Source organism: Hydra vulgaris, chromosome 10, assembly GCF_038396675.1.
Source record: "Hydra vulgaris chromosome 10, alternate assembly HydraT2T_AEP".
Lineage (NCBI taxonomy): Eukaryota > Metazoa > Cnidaria > Hydrozoa > Anthoathecata > Hydridae > Hydra > Hydra vulgaris.
The window spans coordinates 19,075,791-19,091,412 of record NC_088929.1 but is presented as its reverse complement, the minus strand read 5'-3'; the positions used below and the strand labels follow the sequence as shown (position 1 = coordinate 19,091,412).

At 28.1% G+C, this 15,622-nt stretch overlaps 1 long non-coding RNA gene across 1 annotated transcript; it reads right to left on the bottom strand.

Annotated features, from left to right (window-relative positions):
• Positions 1 to 10,369: 10,369 nt before the first annotated feature.
• On the bottom strand, positions 10,370 to 12,955 carry LOC136085830 (uncharacterized). Its single transcript, XR_010641213.1, has 2 exons — positions 12,816 to 12,955; positions 10,370 to 10,569 (listed from the first exon to the last, which is right to left on the bottom strand). It is a non-coding gene; the product is annotated as an uncharacterized LOC136085830 (long non-coding RNA).
• Positions 12,956 to 15,622: the final 2,667 nt, after the last annotated feature.

Below are 15,622 nucleotides of genomic sequence, written 5' to 3'. Positions count from 1 at the left end.
TAATGGTTTAGTAAATTGATACATCAGTAAAAAAAGTTTTATAGTGATTTTAACTTTAAACTTTGTTTTAGTTTAATTACTAATGTCACGTTTACTAATGGCAAAATATTGTTTTCAAATGCTGTTGAGCTGTTATTGAAGTGACATTGGTGTAGTTATATCTCAAATGTCAATAATCGATTAACAATAATATTTTAATGCGCATAAACACTCAAATTTTTGTCTTCATTGACGCCTCATGCTTTTGATCAAAATCCAATTTTTTAGTTTTACTTTATAGAAAGAGTTTAATTCTTTAGAGTTAGTAAAGTGGTGTATGGTGTATGGTTCTTAGAAAGTTTGTTAAACAATATTTACTGGTTAATTAAATTACACGATTAGACAACATATGTGCAATAACAAATTAATTAAAAGAAGTATTTTTTTTTGCTTGAAACATCTTCTTATCAAAAGATGTATAAATCAAACGTGTCAATTAATGGGGATAAAAAGGTTTCTCAAACTCATTTAAGTCAAGACAGTTTGAATGCTATAAAAAAAACTTCAATTGAAAAACAAAATTCTCGTCTCGGAGAAAAAGAAAAGACAAATTTTCCTCATGCGCTGAAAAAAAACAGGCTCCACAGTCTCATTGTACGCCTAAGGAGCGATAATGATACAAATTCACTGGAGAATAATAAAGTCTCAGTGTCTCAAGCAAATTCTACATCTTCACCTACTTCACCTATAATCAGTGATGAAGCCGACAAAGAACTACAATTTATTTTAAGAAAAAGAAGTGCAACAGAAGGAAAAAAATCAGAAATCATTAAATGTAGAGAAAAAGAAGAATCTAAAAATAGTCTTTACATAAATGGTAACGTTAATCCGATAAAAACAGGTGAAAAATATCCAATTCATAACAAAAATATTGAAATTAGCACAGTAAAAGACTCTCTTGGTAACAACGTGATTAATATTAAAGTACCAACAACCCCATTAAATGTAACAAGCAAATACGGACATAATAGTAATCACGGACTTAATAGGTGTAGTTCGGAGCAGGATTTTTTCAAAGGAAATCTTCAAATACCAAGTATATACTTAGAAAAGAACAATAGTATTATAAACGAGGTAAAGATCATAACAGAAAAAATTATTTTTGAGTTATTGGATAGCAAAATTCACAAAGAAGTATCCATATCTGATTCTTGTGCAGAAATTTCAAACTGCTTAAGAGACAGGTTACAAAAAATGACAAAAGACAGCAAAAAAGTAGTCGTTACAACTTACATTGCAACGCGTATAAATAATAATCAAGTCGATGAAAGCCTAAATGTATCGATAAAGTGTCAAACTATATTTGGCAAAGATGAGTGCTTGACTGTTGCCTTTGAAAATGAATCCTACTTAATATGGGTCACATTGATGATGACAATTTGTTAAAAGGTTACCAAAAAATGGTTTGAGAAAATCTTATTTATTCAGATAACTCAAACATTTATATTTTTCTCTAGGAATCTGAGAACTCTGATCAAAGTAGAATTTCTTAAAATGCTTCTTTTTTTGTGCGTGAATTTTTAATTTTTTAAATTTTAAAACTCAAAGTTGTTAAAAATAATTTGCTGAGTTGAATAGATTTAGTTTATTTTAAGCAAATAATATATACTTTTTTTAGGAACATTAACGAGTTTATTCATATTGGTCATTATTTATTCGTTTTATTGAAATGTACATAAATAAGTTATAGTCACGTGATAAAATAGTAATTACTGAAACATTCAAGTTGAAATTTTTTTTTTTAGTTACAAAAAGTCGTTTTTATCAATAATTTAAAGTGAACATTTTAAACATAAACATAATTCCTAAGTTTCAAATTCTTTTAATACCAGAAAAACCTGTTTATAATGTCAATATTAACACATCTCGTTCACCAAAAATCCGCCCCTAACTCGCCTTCTAATTTATCATTTCAAAAATAATTAAAAGCAACTTATATTTTTTTATTAAAACAATTTTGATGTTTATAAAACACACAAAGCTAACTTACGTCAATAAAATTTGTTATTAATAAATTTCATTGAAAGGTATCTAAATCTTTATATATTTAAGTGTTATGTTTTTTTTAATTAAGTGTTTATTTTTGAAGGTTTAAATCCCTTAAAATGTTTCAAATGTTTTCGATGTTTAACTTTGTATTATTTAACTATTTTTTATTTAGCTGTGCAAACGGTTTTTTATTATAAATTCATGTCATCGTAGAAGTCCAAAACATTTGATTCTGAGAGTTCCTTGGGTCAGCAACCTTAACATAAATAAAAAAACTTTTTTTTGAAATTGTGTTGACAGTTTTTTCGCTAAAAGTATTATCTCCATAAAATTATCTCCATAAAATTTTTGTTCTTAAACAACAATTACTTAGTCCAATATTTGTTAAAAAACTAGAACGTTTCTAAAAACTTATTTGTTTAGAACGCGTCAAGGACGTCTGACGTTCGTCTGAACCTTTTTTGTATGTTCCTGTAGTGTTTTTTTAAATAGAATTTAAGTTATTTGCTAAGGCAAAATATTGGTGTTTACGCAACTGTTACAAAACCTCTGATTAATGTTGTGTAACGATAGAACTGGGAGAAAACTGGAAGAGAACTGAGAAAGAACAGGGAGATTTTAGTCTAAAAAGTATAGCAATTGCTCTGTTGTACGGAGGTTGCAAGGTGTTAGCTGTAGTGTTTGTAATTAAACTTTTTCAATAGAGTGTAACTCCATTGAAAACGTTTGTGTAACATTAATACGAATTAAATAAAACAACTTTTTAAATTGGTATGTAGTATATCTTTTTTTAAAGTATCTCTGTACACCTATAATGTAAAGATATTCAAAAAATATATATCTTTATCAGCATTTTAGATAACTGGACGGTTCGTCAGAAGGTTCCTTCAGATGATTCCGTCAGACTATTTTTAAAAGTTTTAGAGTGTATTTTTTGTATAACTTTTCTTTTTTTTAAAAAAAACTTCAACAATTAATTTCAATAACTTTTATAAATTATATTTAAAAGAGTACAAAACAAGTTTTCTTACTTCAAATCTTTTTTTAGTCTTACCTGCATTTACATTTACGGTAATTACATTTTTCATGTAATTTACCTTAATAACTCCTTAGTTACTGTTTGCAGTAACTCTATAATTATCACAATTTATAATTACCGCCATTATTTTTGCTTGGGCAAGTAAAGTTACACCTGGTGACGAAGTGCTTGTGGTAATAGATCACGTATAAATTTATATCCACACGGTATTAAAAAGCAAAGTGATAAGATAACGTGTATTTAATTTGATATTTCTTCTAGTAAAAACACAAGGTCTACTTTTGATGTTTTGCCAGTATTCTAAAACTTCCGTAAAAAATAAATTATGTTATGTTTTATTACTGAAGTAACAAGAGTATAGACATCTAAGTTTTTATAAACCTTTGAAAATGCTTTTCAAAATACTCGAAAGCTTAGAGCTATTATCTAAGATGATATCAACTCCAAAATTAATCTAAAATATTTACTATAAATATTTTTTCTAAAACTCTCAGGCAAACTTCTTAGAATCTTAACTATTAACTCAAAAAAAATCTGTTTTAAATACCTTAGGCCCAAAAAAATTTTAAGTAATCTTATTTTAAAATTTGTAAACAATACTTTTTTTTACTGATTACACATTATTATTATTTTATTGGGTTGTAAATTTTGGGTTTTTTTCCTTATGAAAAATGTACAACGAAAAAAGATCTTTATAATTCTGTAGTGAACAAATAGTAGAATTAATATATTTCAGCTTTCTAGAAACAATGTATAGCCCTGTACTTGCACAAAATGTCAAACTCTGTTACGAAGTTCAACTTAAAACTTAACTAATTTGTCAAATCAACGGAAAATTCGTTTCTTGTTTTATATAACCTAAAAAAGAAAAATTTTGTAATGTAATAAATGATACATTTATACATTACAAAAAACGTATACAAAAGCTGAAACAATTAAAATACTAAATATTTATATTTAAATTGTTGTTTTTTATGTAAGACTGGTGTGGGAACTGGGGATAGTGACAATAATGATGCGTATGATTTAAGTTTGAGAAGTCGCTTAAAAGATTTGTGATGGTAAAACTTTTGCTGTTTCTAAATTTTCCAAGATATCATATACAATCATCGGAGTATTTAAATGTGCTCCAATACATGAACCATAACCTAAATAGTCTTTTCATACATGAACCATAACCTAAATAGTCCTAAATAGTTTTTTATAATCTTATAGTTCTTTGTACACAAATATAAATTTGCATTTAAAAAGTTCACCGGCTAAATACAAATCAATTTCTCTTAACTTGAAAAAAACGGAGCTAATATTTTATCTCCAAGGCCCTATCCTATTAAGCGAATTAACAATGTAAATTTTTACAATGTAGCTACATTGTAGACATTGTAAAATTACACAGTCCTATAAAAAGTTTACGGCGATTTTTTGAGTACATTTTTACAATTATGTAAACTGCAGTTTTATACTGCCCGAGAGGTGTGTATAATTGTAATTTATATTGAATTTTATCAAGTTAAAAATGTAAAAATATATCGAAGATATTGAAAATAAGTAAAGTATTGAAAATAATAATAATTTTTTATTTGGATTAATTGTTGGGAACTTTTGCAATCTATAAAGCTATTTTAAAAACAAAAGATTTTTTTTAAACTGCAAACAACATTGAACAGCTAAGTCTCTTAATAAGAGAGTTGCTAAGAATACATATTTTTTTTAAAATTTGAAACATCTTAGAGATTCTTTAATATGCAGAATTTCGAGTCCTTTGTTTTTTTAGTGTTTGTTAATAGAAATACTTAAGAGAGATGCTTAGACAAAGAATAACACATTTTGTAATTATTTGTTTTCTTGTTAGAACTTCAGAGTGCACTTCAAAGTAATACAAATTATGATACAAAAATTAAATTTTTCGTATTGTGTAAGGTTATTAAATTCTACTTTTGGTTTTTCAGAAATGTATTAAAAATTATTCAAAGTTATCAAGAATTTATACCGCAAAGAAGTAAAGCTATAATTAAACCCAAGATAGCTCTTTTTAAAATTTTAAAGTAAATTTAGCTGTAATTACAATCAAAAATGACGCCACAAAACAAATTTTTGTTGTTGAAATACACTAATATCTTTTTTATTAGCCCTGTAAAATGAACAGTTCTGAGTCATAAGGCCGGGTGAATAAAAAAAGCAATTGCTTCAACTCAGTAATTGGTCAGCTTTGCGTAAATAAAAATTCTTCAATTTTGCTTAAGTTTTTATTCACGTAAAACTGACCAATTACTGAATAAAGGCTATTGCTTTTTTTTATTCACCCGGCCTAGAGTCAGGTCTTGAAGATCTCTTAGATTTTTAAAAAAGATTTACCGACAGACCACCTCGACAGATAAAAACCAACAGTATTTTCTTAACAGTATGTTCTTAGATTTCAAATTGTTAATTATGAAGTTTAATTCTTTAGTAAAAATGAAATGATAGTATATATATATATATATATATATATATATATATATATATATATATATATATATATATATATATATATATATATATATATATGTATATATATATACAGTAATATCCCTTTTGGGGCATTTTAGTGGCAAAAAAAGGGTCCATTTTGACACTTCTAAAATCTTATAAACTTTATACGGTTGGATAGAAAATTTTATCTTGATCAACATTTATATAGGAACTATGACTTATAAGCAATTAATTAAAAAACTATTTACGTTTAAAAGTGTAAAAGTTCCATTCGACGTTTTTGCTGCGATAAACGTTTTTTCATGATGTTGTCAAAATATTGTCAACATCTAGTTTGATATATATATATATATATATATATATATATATATATATATATATATATATATATATATATATATATATATATATATGTATGTATATAATTGAAAACATTTAATACGAATATATATTTATTTTAATTTTATTTTTATTATACCTATTGTTTCCAAAATAAGGTAACTTTGATCAAGCGGCTGAAAGGCTGGGGGGCGGCGAGTAGCTATTGAGGCACGTTGTTCTTAGCGATGAAGAGACAGTGAATTATTTATACTTTTGGAATCGCACAGTAAGAGCTTAGCAATGTTTATTTAATATATACTCTACTAAATCTTTTTAAACAACTTTTATTTGGAGAACAACCTGGTAAGTATAATTCAGTGTATTTTACAGATTTTTATTTAACGAAAAAATCAAGATCTTACTAAAAATGTAGTTTATAACGGCTGCTGCAGAGATAATTACAAGCGAAATCAGGACATCAATAAATTTTTATATACATCACTAGAAGATATATATAAGATATTGAATACAGACTAAAGAAAAAAAGTTTAAAGTTATTTCTTATTCTTTATTTCTTCAAAGCCTTCGGAAATGACTTAGCGCCGAACCGACCTATACAACGAATATATTAAAATGAGATAACAGAACACAAAGTTCAAATTTAGTTGTAAAACATTTGTTGTTTTTGAAACAGTTTTTTAATTTCTATTTTTTTACTGAATAGATAAATATTATGTTTATACAATTAACTTAAAAAGCAATTATTTATTCATTGAGAAGATAACAGGTAATTAAAATTATAGGGGTTTTTGGCTTTTTAGAAAAATACAAGTTCTTATTCTATATGAGGCATAGGCATAAATGATGATATTTTTTAAGTTGAATTAACTTTTAGAATTTCCGCGACCAACTTATCGTTCTTGAATTTTTCCAAATAATAATATTTTTCTTAAGCCTTCTTTTTTTAAAAGACTTGAGCAAATGGGCCACAGCAATGTGGCGCCAAGGGGCCATGCCCCCTCCCCTTAATTATTTAATGACTTTTTTTTGTTCGTTTAAATAGAGTAGTTTTAAGTATTAATTTTTTTTGGTTGTCTTTGGTATGTTTATGGCAGTTATCACTGCTATATTTTATATCCACACCTACTTTATAAATTTTCATTTTCAACCGATTTGAGCTAAATCCATTTTCAAACGATTATCTGGTTTGTGTTTTTAAAGTTGTTTTTTTTAAACCACAAAATTTTTTTTTTTTAATTAGCAATCAATAAGTTAGTTAAAACTAAATTCCAGTGAGCAAATCCAGGCTTTGCGCTTTTTATAAAATCCTGACCCGAATTTAATAAGTGCTTAAATATCGAATTCGTTTTTAATAGTGATAAGTTATAGCAAATTTTGCTATAATAAATTAAAAACAATTATTTAATATAATAAACATATTCAAATATTTATCTATGGCAAATTATAATGAGAATATGATTATAAACGGTTTAAATAAATTTAAATAATTCGGGTCTTGGTTTTACAAAATACGCGAAACCTGGATTTGCGTAATCGAAAATAGTATTGACCTAATAAGTTTTCCAAGCATTCATCAAACCTAATACCTCCACATTCTGAAGACAGCACACAGTGGGCCAGAATTGTGTAAAACTGGCAAAACTATTTATGAGTTAAATATTGTTATATTAATATGTTGTATGTCTAAATACAGGTAATTGCGGTCAGGGAATTTGAAACTGGGCATATTCGGTCTTGACAAGTGGTCATAACCGCTCAGGTGATGATTTTAGGGGTAGTCAAGGGTGGCCCTGGAATATCCCGATGGTTTTTCAATTAGATGGTACATTTTTCATGTATAAGTATAGGTAATTGATATCAGGAAAAGTATATCTGGCCATATTTGGTCTCCAGGAGTGGTTATAATTGCACAGGTAGGTGTCATGGGTTGTCAAGATATTTTCGTGACTTTTATTTATTTTATGTACTCTTTGATATTGTAGATATAAAAAAAAAACATTTAATAAAGTTGAACTTTATTAACATATTTTTATGTTTATAAATATAAAAGAATCTAGGTGATGACATACATCATACATTAGTACATCAAGAGCCCTTTGGCCTCCTCAAATTGATTGGAGTCTTTGACTTTTCCCTGACTCCAACTTGTTTTGGACATCTTAGTAACGTAGCTGCAAAGCATTTTCATTATAAGATCAAATTTTGTTTGAGGCCAGGGGAATTTCATTGTGTAGTGCTCTCTGTTGTTTTAGTCTAAAACATTAATATTAGGGTGTATGAAATGACTATTTTTCACAATTAAATTACTGTTTTTCCATTTTATGAGCGCTATTTAAATGAACAAAACACATCTGACACATTTAAAGTACAATTTTCTAGATGAAAACGGCATTTTAGAAAAGTTATTTAAACGAATTAAAACTGAAAGTACTAGATGATGCAGTTTTCTCGCTTTCAACACAACGAGAAATTAAAAAAAAATTTTCAGTAAATAAGCTAACTTTAACTCTTTACTAAACTAAACTCTTCTTTTTACATAAGTAAAAACTTTTTTCATACATAAATACAAATAATGATATTCTCCTCAGTGACAGATCCAGCATTTTTTGGTGTTTGAGCTAACTTCCAGACATGGAGCAAACTCCAAACATTTGTATGTTTATAATTATGTCAAATAATGATGCTTTGCAAAAAACTGCATTGATTGAAGACTGGGAACAAATAAGCCCCAAAATTTAGTCCCCAACCCCACCCCAAATGTGAGGGCAACAAGTTGATAAAATACTTTTTGTACTATTCTCAACTAGGCTTTTATTCATCAATAAATTTTAAGTTTCATATTATTATCTCTCAGAGTACAAAAATTATGACCGTATAAAGTTTAAACCCTCCTCAATATGAGAGGGTTACAAATTTTATATGGTCAATTTATGGATGAATATAAGTTTAGAATACTACAAAAAATATTTTATCAACTTGTTGCCCTCACATTTGGGGTGAGGGAGAGATGAAATTTGGGGTTTATTTGTCCCCTCCTCTTTAATAAAATGTTCTATAACTTTTCACAATAATATTTAAAGTGCTATTTAAATAAGATTTTAATAAATTTTAATGATTAAAACTGTTTATTATGCGTCTTCTTCAGTTTTTAAAGCGAAATCTACGATTGGATATCATTTATAATAAAAAGCTTAACACCTTGTGCGCTCAGCTGAGCTCAGAAAACTGGGTTGTAAATTTTATTCAGAGATTATCCTGGTTATTTTTAAAAGATCCAGAAAATCTTTTCCTAATAATATCCGGAAAAAGTTCGGAAAATATTTTTAAGAAATATCCGGAAAAATCCGGGAATAAAAATTTTGTGTGACTAAGAATATCTCATGAGCTTGAAAAGAAATGTTTTGGCAGGTATTCTTTTATATAAAAGACAAGTAATTCAATACTTATTTAATAAGAGTTTATAAATAGGCACCGGTGTCACGTTAAATAAGTAGATCGTTAAATAAGTAGACAAAATGATATTCTGCGCATGCGTTAGTTTACGGATACTTATTTAACGTATTAAGTCACGTTAAATAAGTAGATCGTTAAATAAGTAGACAAACTGAACAATCGAGGCATTTTGCTAACCCAGGCGAACAAATTTAAAAAAAAACATACGTTAACCGAACTAAAAGCATTTCCTATGCCATGCGAATTGTTATTACTTAAGGGCATTTTTATAGTGATAATTTACTACTTTTAATAATATTTAACTCACGACGTATATTCTAATCGCAATTTATATCTTTATAGTATAGTATGACAAGAAACATATTTTTAAGAAAAAGCTTTTTGATAGGCCATTCACTCGTATTAATGATATCAAATAAAATAGTCATCTCACAAGGAAGTTTATTGTATTCCTAAATAATTTAACTGTGCATTTTAGCAAAATGTTTTACGTTAATTTATTTATCCTTAACCCTTAAACTTAATGATTGTAAAATTTGTAATTGTTACTTGATTCTACGCAGATAAATAGTAAGGACAGCATTCTGATGTTATCCCAGAAAAAAGAAAAGAAGAGAATTTATTAATTCGTGTCTAGCCTTTTTTTATGCGTTAATTTACCTCCTCAAAGCCGAAAAAGACACTACAGTCAAGGAGGCTGCTTTAGTTGTTGTTACAACCCTCTCTCAACTCTATAACTTCGAAACACAAACCATGACGATCAAGATCGCTACGCGGTGAAACAAGTTGAGCGCGGTACTGCCAGGGACGTGGTGGCGATCGAACTCAGAACTTTTTGATTATGAGGCGAGCGTTCTACCACTACACCACTACTGTACTACCGTTGAATAACAACCTAGACGGGTATTATTGGACGATTTTAGCGATTTTAATGTATGCATAGCGCAATAATAATAAAATGTGACCTAAACTTAGTTTACTATTTCTTACTATGAGAATGTTTTAAATACAAACGATATTAAAGAAACGACACACTTCATGCTACACTAAAACTTTATTTGGAAAATAAAATCAATATAATATCCTTACACATCAATGAGAAAAATAATATCCTTACACAATATAAATAGCAAAATAAAACAACATGGTTTTTAAGTCCTTTTGAAAAAATTTAACTTGGTTGAAACTTGGGCATTTTCGGAAGAAATTCGATTTTTCCACATGGAATTACAAGCCTACATAGAATAGAAATATAGTATAATATAAATAGTATCATAAAATCACAACGAATAAATAAAATAATTATAAAAATGCTTTTGTGCCAGAAGAGTACTTAATAAATGCATTGATTAATGTATGTCAATAAATTGATTTACAAAATGAACTCTAATTGAAGGATTTGAATTTTTAAATCAAATAAATGTTAAAAATGTTAAAACAGCCATATCTTTGATGGGCGGACATAAGAGTATAACTGCAAAAGTGTAACTTTTCAGGAGAGCAAAAAAACATTATTATAAACCCAATTATTTTGCTACAGAAGTCATATTTTGAGAAATGGGTTATTACTTTTATTCTGTTTGAACCGAATGGTGTAAATATACTGTTAAAACCATTGATGCCGGCATACACAAGACACATTTTCTCATATAAATCATTAAATGGTCAAAAATGCAGTTATACTCTTATGTCCGCCCATCAAAGATATATCAACATGCCAGAATAGTCTATACTTTCACAATAATCTATAAAAAATTGATCAAACATCTCATTATAATTAAAAATTACATAGCCATATTTTTAAATACTACTTTTGGTGTAGTTGTAATAGTAGCTATAATCAACTGCAACTGCGACAAAATGTATGTAAATAAAGAACTGACTTTAATAACTGTACCTATTGACTATATCTTATATCGATAACCCTAGTTGAATAACTGATGACAGTAAGAAAAAAACAACTACAAAGTGAGCAAAACAAATCATCATGCCAATAACAAAATAAAGAACAAACAATAGTTGACCTAAATTAGCCAATTGTATAACTTTAGACATCTATAAGACACTTACAAAAATAAAATAAGTAATGAATTTTTTAAATATTAACTAGAACATAAGGTACATAAACAAATCAACAATAAAAAACAAAAAAAATATATTTATGTATATTGATTGAATTTAAATATTCAAATATGTCATAAAAACAAAAACAGTAGAAATAACAGGATATATTCACAACATTGATAGTACTAAAGACACACTGTTTATGACAGTATAACACAGTAACAAAAGGAAACATCTCTAATTTACCATTCTCAATACATTTCAGGTAATGCTACCGCAAGTCATTATCTTTTTATATAACTAAACTTAGGTTGATACTGCTACTTAAAACCATTGCATTTCTTTTTAAGAAAAAATCACAATCATTTTCATGTGCAACTCTATGCACTAACAATGGCGCATCACCTTTACTTAAACTATTAAAGAGTGAATCATAAAACTAAACACACTTCCAATGTGAAACAACATCAGGACACATTACTTAGAAACACCCAATATGATTTTTTAACATTAATCATTTGCATACAACTGTAACTTTCTGAAAAACCACATGAATTAAAACAACTAAAAATGCAAAAAATCCAGATATTTTAAACTTGGAAACCCAAACATTTTAGAAAACTGATATAAAAACAAACTTTTTGCTATATCAATCAAGGTATCATCAAGCCAGCCAGGTGAGTCTCTTAAAATAACAGGTGAGTCTCTTAATAATGACCTAAAATTTTAGAGTTTTTTGAAGAGTACCAAAAATCTATAAAATAAAGTAGTTGCATAAATTGTTAATTTTTCAACATATTAACTTCAATTATCAGTAATTGTAATAATATATTTTTTTCAAGTTTTATTAAGGCAAGAGGTCCAATAAGGTCTAAGGGAAGTTTGTGTACCTATAGCCAGATTTTTTTAGTGCCCAAATTTAAGTCCCCAGACTTGTCTAAAGAAGGCAAAACTGATATGATCACATCTCTATACTAATTACTTTGTATTAGTATAAGTATATTGACTTATACTAATAAAATTCCATCAAGTAAAAGGGTTTTAAAATTAGTGGCCCTAGGTACAATAAGCTTTTTTTAAACTGTACCTAGGGTCACTTTCTGAAAATTAGATTCAAATCCATAATAAATTTACAGTTAATTTGGTCTTAGATTGTTTTCAATTAGTATTTCTAGTAATACTTAATTGCAACTCTTAAATACATAACAAAATTGACTAATAGTTCTGAGCAAAATCGACAAATAAGTCAATGCATAAAATGGAAGTCCTAAAACAACTGTGAGTTTTGAGATGCTGGGACATTGTAGAAAATTAACTTCAGAAACATAAAATAATATAAAATATACAATAATAATAAGCTCTAAATCATAAATTATATAAAAGTTTAACTTAAATAGTAGGTTATATATACACATACCAAAAATTGACACTTTTTTATTATAATAATTTATTATTCCATCAGAGACTGCTAAATATCTTCAACAGAGTAATTATAAACTCTCATTTTAATTATATAATTTTAAAAAATTTTAAAACATGATTATTTTTGTTTTTCGAGTTGATACCTAACGGAAACAAGGCTACTTATTTAACGATAGATTTAACCTACCTAACGGAAGCTTTGCGCTATATCTGCGCAGGCGTTACGCTTGCGCAGAACTGACTGTCTACTTATTTAACGATCTACTTATTTAACGCATAGTTATAAGAAAGATATAGTTTGGAAGCGAACAATAGCGCATTGTTTTAACTCTTTCATACTGTTTTTTCTCGTTTCCGGACTTCCGAACCTGCACAAAAAGATTGTTGTTGTTAGCGGTTGCCTGTTATTTTTTAAAGTTGTCTTTCTATTTTTATTGAAATTGATTTTTTTTGATATGCCTGGTGAAAATTGTGCAATATTTGGTTGTTCAACTTCAAGAAGACACAAAGGTATCAGCATTTTCAAAGTTCCTACTCCAACTAATGATGCAAATAAGAAATGGAGTAATGAGCTTATTAACGTAATTACTAGAGACAGACTCATCGATGATTCTTTGAAAAAACGAATTGATTCCTTCAACATTTATATTTGCGAGCTTCACTTTACTGAAGATCAATTTTGGGTTTACTCATCTCGAAAAATTTTAAAGGATGGAGCATTGCCAACTCTAAATCTCCCTAAGAAAAGTAATCAATCACAGCGAAGTTCAATATCCATTACAAAACGTGAGGAGTTTTTAGTGACGCAAGAGTTAATTTCTCGAACTACAACGTCATGTTACAAATCTTTTGATGATTTTACAAAACGTATTTTAAAGCTCTCTCTTGATGATTGTTGGAAAATTTTTTTGGATGATAGATTTATAGTAATTACTTGTAATTCTCCAGAACATATTTTACCAAAGTATGAAATTTATGTCGACGAGTTGCTAGACTATTGTGTAAGAATTTTTGGTTGGATGTTACCAATAGATCATCTTTTGTACCTTCAATATAAAGGATCTTTTTTAAATGTTTCTTTATCAAAATTTATAAGTCATATTGAAACTCTTGTTCTTTGTCCTTGTGTTGAAGTAAAAAGTTTAGACTTAATCAACCAAAACTTTAAATTTGAAAAGCATGTTATAACTAAAAAATTTAACTACTTGCTTTTTAAGCAACTTCCTCTTAAACCTAGATTAAATCAAGATGAGTTTTATCGTTCACTTAATTGTAATATTTTAATAAAATCCCAGAGTTGTTGTTATTCATGCCATTCTTTGCAACTTAAAACTAATTATGAAGTAAATAATAAAAATAAAACTTTAAGCCAACCTGCAAAGCTGAATGCTCCTCTTAAATTTACCTCCACCGAACGAATTAAATTAAGTTTGCAACAACATCGTTTAAAATGCAAACAGTTGGAAAATCAGATTGAACATATGAAAACAGTTTTGAATATGGAAAGTGAAAAAGTTAATTTAGAACTTGATCAAGACCTTAAAACATTGTACTCTGGTTTTAATCAAAAAAATATTCCAGACTTCATGAAACTATTTTGGAATGAGCAGCAAAAGTATATTAAAGCTTCTAGCCCCTGTAGTGTAAAATATCATCCAATGATAATAAAATTTTGTCTCAATTTAGCAGCTAAATCTTCGTCAGCATATTCTGATTTGCGTTTTGATAGTAAGACTGGTTCAGGATTTTTAGTTCTTCCAAGTTTACGCACCTTGAGAGACTACAAAAATTATATACATCCTTCAAGAGGTTTTAATCCTCAAGTCATTAATGATCTTGCAAATAAAACTTCTAACTTCTCTAGTTCTGAACGATTTGTTACAATTCTGTTTGATGAAATGAAAGTTCAAGAAGATTTGGTTTGGGATAAATACTCTAGTGAGTTAATTGGATTTGTAGATTTAGGAGATATTCAAACTAACTATGCAACACTTAAAAATGTGAGAGAGCTAGCCTCTTATGTTTTAGTTTTTCATGTTAAAAGTATAGTAAACCCACTTTCCTATAGTCTAGCAACATTTGCCACAACTGGAGTAACATCGACACAACTTATGCCAATATTTTGGAAAGCAGTGCGTTATCTGGAGAGTATAAATTTGAAAGTCATAGCTGCAACTGCAGATGGTGCATCTCCAAATAGGAAGTTTTTCAAAATGCATAAGAAATTAGATGGTGGCTCAGGGAAAAAAATTATATATCGCACTAAAAACTTATTTAGTAATGATAATAGATTCATCTTTTCTTTGCAGATGTACCTCATCTAATCAAAACTTCTCGAAACTGTCTAAGTAATTCTGGTTCTGGATGTAAATCACGCTACATGTGGAATAGTGGATTTTTTCTTCTTTGGAATCATATTTCAACATTTTATAATTCTGATTTAGAAAGAGGTTTAAAACTTGTTCCTAAACTAACAAGCGATCATGTAAACTTAACACCATATTCTGTGATGAGGGTACGTCTTGCATCCCAAGTATTGAGCGAAACGGTAGGAAATGTTTTAAAGCAGTTTGGACCACCAGAAGCTGCTGGAACTGCAGAATTTTGTTTAATGATGGATATGTTTTTTGATTGTTTGAATGTAAAGAACAGTGTTGAGCATATAACAAAAAGAAAGCCATTTTTAAAACCTTATGAATCAGTAGATGATTCAAGATTTGCTTGGTTAGATAACTTCCTCTTATACTTTAAATTGTGGAAAGAATCTATAGATCAACGAGAAGGAAGTTTTGATGAGAGCTC